This window comes from Chaetura pelagica, unplaced genomic scaffold (genome assembly GCF_000747805.2).
Source record: "Chaetura pelagica isolate M959 unplaced genomic scaffold, ChaPel_1.0 scaffold302, whole genome shotgun sequence".
NCBI lineage: Eukaryota > Metazoa > Chordata > Aves > Apodiformes > Apodidae > Chaetura > Chaetura pelagica.
Window position 1 is genome coordinate 1,551,638 of NW_009952561.1, and position 5,341 is coordinate 1,556,978.

Consider the following 5,341-nt stretch of genomic DNA (forward strand, 5'->3'; position numbering starts at 1 on the left):
GGGGGGGTGCAGGTAAAACAAACCACGGGCAGGATCGGGGGGGCTGCCTGTCTTACACTGCTGGTGCCTCTGCAGCCGGATCGCGGGGTTTAGCTAACAAAGAGCAGCTCTCCTGGCACGGGGATGATGCTGAAGTCGCTCATACCCATTCGAGAGGGGAAAGGGGAGGAGAGGAGGGAGCAGAGCTCGTGGGGAAAGTGCTGGGAGGCCGAGGGGCTGGTGTTGGCTTGGGGATGCTGCCTTGGGGCATAAGGTTTTACTCTCCATTGCCAGGTTCACAGCAGCTCCTGATGTGTTAAGGGCTCAGGGTGTCACAGGGGCAGCATTGGGGCACACACAGGTTTCCCTGTCTTTGGATTGCAAGAGCTGCACCATTCCCTGGCAGGGGACACGGGGACCCATGGTTTCCTTGAGCAGCCGGCAAGGGAAAAAGGCCTCAGGCAACCCCCTGGCCCTCACCAGGTACCTGCAGGGACCAACAGCCTCTCTGATGCTGGTTCAACCCAGGACCTGACAAACAAGACTCCCCCGAGGCAGATGAGGCAGGAGCAGCCCACAGCCCCAGCTCAGTTCCCGCTGCTCCCCGTGCATCGCTGCCCACCCAAGGCAGCAGGGAGGGCTCCTCCCCCTGCTCTCTTGGGGTGGGTGGGCAGATTTTTGCCCCAAGAGCAGCACTAAAGCTTTTTTCATAATGCCAGGTGACCAAGATGCCCTTTTACAGCAAGAGAGCACTCCCAAATTCCTTGGAATCAGCATCTTAGGGGAAATCAGGGCCATATGTCTCTATGTTTTGCCCGCCCGGGTTTTGCTGGCACAGCCACCAGAGACAAGTTTCACACCCAATCAGTGTCGTGGTGCAAAAATAGCTCTGGCAGTGCCACTCTGCACCATCAGGAGAGAGTCAAGGTCCTTTGAAATGAGGCTTCGTTCCCATAAGGGCAACAAAAAGCTCAGCACACGGCAGCTTGAATTATTAAAGCTCCTTTCTAAATTTTATTTTGTGCCCTCTTTTGAAAGGCAGTCTTAAAACTGGGGCTTAGGAGAAGACATCTTCGGTAAACAACCTATGGGAACATGTCAGCACCTTTAAATCTTTGCCTGGCAGCTCTCATTCCACTCAATCTTCAATTCTGAATAGCTGCTGCATATTTAATGTAGGAAATATTTCACTCTGATGATTGTCTGGGTCTATTACATTTCAGACCATTTCAGGAAAACAGCAAACTTAGGTGGGGGGGAGCAGAAATACCACTCCAGCTTAAATGAAAAATACAATCAGGGCTTGCAGGGAGGGGTGCAGGCTGGTACTGCAGGGCATTGTGTGGGCTCGTGTGGTGCTGCAGCCCACGCTGGTCAGCAGCAATGCTGGCACCTGGAAGGGGAGAAGAGCTGCCCGGGGGGGTTTGTTCCTGCTGCAAACCCCCCACACCCTGCCCTGGACCCCCAGAATCCCAGCAACGCTCCAGCTCAGGGGGAAGGAATGTGGATTTGTGCCACCTTAGAAGAGAGAAGGGGAGGTGAGAAACCAGGGGAGAGAGGCCAGGGCTCTCTGGAGAGCTGAGGGGGTACCCTGCAGCAGTGGGCATGCTCACCCTCAGCACGCGACTTCGGGGGGATGAGGATCTGCCTAAAAACTGCACAGAAACAGAGTCCAGGATGTTTCCAGGCTGGCAAACTGCAGAGCAGGGGCTCACCACATTCGAGTTGACTTCACCAGGTGCTTTGTGAGAGAGACGCCCAGCAACAGCAGATGTGTTCATTGGATCCAGCTCCCTTCAAGTCAGATGCAGGGAGGATCCTGCTATGCTCCCAGCACCCAGACAGAGATGCACAGTGATGCACAGACCTTTCCCCTCCTTCCTCTTGGCAGGCTGGGACAGCTGCTTTGCAAGAGCTTTGATTTCTCTCTGTTTCCAAACCACTGCTGTCTAATATTGATCACAGGCCGCAGACACGCCAGGTCTGAGGTGCATTGTGACGGGAAGCACGTTGCATTTAAATAATTTATGCCTACACCTAAAAATGCCACAACGCATCTGAGAGCACCGTGGTGCTTGTGTCTGCTCTGGTGCGGCCCCAGGTCCCACTCTGCCCCAGGGGATTGTTTTGGCAGGTGCTGGGGCAGGTGGGGCTGGGAGGGATGAGCCCAGCCAAGCTCTCCATCTCCTCTACAGAGCCAGAGGTGTAGCAGCAATGTTTGGTCTCTGCTGCATGGTCCCCCAGACCTCTGCTCTGAGGCACTTCTCCACACTTAGGGTGGGATGGCACTTTCTGCCCAGGCCCCACACTAACTAGAAGGGGGGTTCAGCACCTCTTTCCAAAACCCAGCGGTCACTGCCAGGTCACCCGCCTGCCTGGGAGGTGATGCAGAACCAGGAGGGACGTCACAGCCCTCGGCCACAACCCAAACAGCAGCTACAGCCCCGAAATAGAGCCACCCACACAGAAAACCATCTTATCACTGCAAACAGGGCCCTGCCCCTGTAGTGCTGATACACACGTTTCCATTGCGAACCAGCAGCCCTGGGGCCGCCCAGCAGCTCCAGCCCCCCCGGCCCTTCCGCCGGGCTCCTCGGCAGCCCCTTTAACTAAGCAGAGTTTTCCCCCCGTGATGTCTGGCAGTCAGAGCTGTGTGATGGACGAGGAAGCCCAGCATGCACCTGAGGTGGCAGGAGACCTGGACACACCTTCGATGCCACCCAACCCGAGGAGAGCCCCAGGACCTGCCCGGTGAGGTCGGACTCCCCTTCACTCCCTGCGCCGTGCCCAGCCTGGCGTCTGCCATCCCACCCACGCTGCTTGCTCACACTTTCCATCCTTCTTGATTGCTTCAGCCTCTGGTTCCCTCCTCGCCTGGCCTGTGTCTCACCCAGGTCACCCTCTGCTGTGGCAAATCCGTGCAAAACCTCCCGAGCTGCCTGAGGTCCCTGGCAGCTGCTCCCCAGGGCCCCTCACTGCCCCAGGCAGACACGGCCAAGCGCTTTGCTGTGACTCTTTCTACTGCTTTTGTCCCCATGAATATTTGAAATCGAACAAGAATACAAACATTTGGATTCCAGACACTTCCCAACCCCGACCTTATTTATCATACTTGGCTCTGCTCCTGGAACTGAGGCCAAAAGAGGCTCCAAACAACTTAGGTTATTTAACATGCTGTGCATAGATCAATTGTGCTCTCCCCTCCGGCCACAGGTTTCCCTTTGTGGTTTGCTGCACACTTATTATGTCCATCAATATCCAAGTAATTAAAATCCCCCATTATCCAGGTCCTGGCTGCCTTGTGAGTTCCTCATAAGCTATAAAACATTTCATCATCAGCTTTCTTTAAGTGCCCGGGAGGTCTGCAGCCTCATCTCGGGATCCCCTGGCTACTGTTAAAACCCTAAAAGTCCCACTGAGACCAACCCACGGCGTGGCTGCTGTTCCACCCCACATGTCCTCTTCTGCACCAGGATTGCTCATTATTATTCCTCTGTCTGCTGGAAGCTTATGTCAGAGTGACGTCCCTGATTCCTGCCTCACTTGCCTGGCCAGAGGTGAGTCCTGCTGCCTTCCTGGGAGCACCCGCAGGCTCCTGACAGCTGCATCCCAAATTCTGCCCTGCTGCACACCTGGAAAAGCCATGAGCCCCGAACCTGCCACACCTGCAGCCCCACTGTCCCTGCAGGCAGGTACTTTGAGTTGGGCTTCCTGCACAGCTCAGCCACTGGTCTCAGGGCAATTTATTAATAACAACCAGGTTCGCTTTGCAATTCCCCCTTGGGAGGAACAGGAAGGCACAGAAAATAATTGCCTTTACCTTCTTGCTGGCTCTGCCACTTGCCTGAGACTTGACATGTCACCTGGGGTGTTCCTCTGAGCACTCGCCCTGGCAGAAGCTCGGGAGCTGGGCTGGCTGGGGCTGTGCCCAGGGCATTCCTCACCTCAGAATGCTGTTCCAGCACGGCTGAAGGATGTGACTCGAGCCAAAAAATGCTAATTACAGCACAGAAGGAGGAGGAGAGAGGAGCTGCTGAATTACACCTAATATGGCAGGGAGCTGGGAAGAGATTGAGAAGCCATCGCTGGAGGGATGAGGAACGTGGGGTTGTCCCAGCCCGGGGCCACCAGCACTGCTGTGTTGGGGACACCCTGTGCTGGGGACACCCTGTGCTGGGGACACCTGGCGGAAGCACCCTGAGGCCTCTTGCTAGCATTGCCTTCGTTTTACCATTTGTATCATTCTGTTCACCTGCTGTGTCACCGCTTTGTCTGCTCTCTCCCCAGGTGTCCCTGGACCTGCCACCAGACACCTGACAAGACTCAGTGGACCTTTTGTCAGGAAAAAAGCAGGATTTTTTGGGTTTCCTGTGTGACCTCTGGTAGATCTTGGGCTTTCTCCTGTGGTTTATCCTTAGACCAGGCAGGGAAGTGTCTCTACCCTGTCTGCTGACGGAACCAGGGTCCCTCTCCTGCTCTGCTTCATTCTGTCCATCCAGGTGACAGTCACACTCTCCATCACTGCCTGAGCCACCTTGGTTTCTGCAGCATTCCCACTGCTGGAGCAGCTCCTGGGCCAGTGACAACCAGAGGGGAGGTAACAAAATCCACAGTCTTCGAGTGCCAGGTCTCTGAGGCCAGGGCTGTCTTTTCTGCATGTCCTCAGAGATGAGCACAGCAGGTTCCTGGTTGATGATGATGCGTTAAGGGTAATTTGAAAACAAATACCATGAAGACAGTGTGTTATAATGAAATATGGCTGCTTCCAATAAATAAACCAGGGCTATTATTTGCATGTATAACATCAAGTGGGCGTATCTGGGACAGTTGGTGCTGGCTGGAGTGTCTGACGTGAAGATTTGTGATAAATTAACATCCCCTCTCCTTAGCTGGCCTTACTCCAGCTCTGCTGGGTTTGTGTTAGAGGATTTGAGGGGCTGAGGCTGTTGGGGCAGACCCCATTCCTGCAACCCTGCCCTCTCCTGGGAAGCTGTGCCACCTTCACCAGACTGTCCCCAAGGGCCACAGGAAACACAAGCTTGGTCCCACCAGGGGAACGTGCTGGTTGGCCGGGAATGATTTCTCTGGTGCTTGAGGCGGCTGCTCAGGCCCAGAGGCAGGGTGTGATTGTGGCCTGCAGGGTGGCACGTTGGTGACGTGTCACCAGTGCCACCGTGCCTGCCCCAAGGGCTGTTTGCAGAGTTAGTCACTGCGGCGCGGGTAAACACGGGCAAGCAAAGGCCCTGACCTGGCAGGCAGGAACCATCAGCCGGGAGGCAACCCGTGCCCACAGCTCTGTCAAACCCATTTCTTAGAAATAAAAGAAAATAAAGAAGGGGGGGGGGAAAAAAAGAGCAGATGC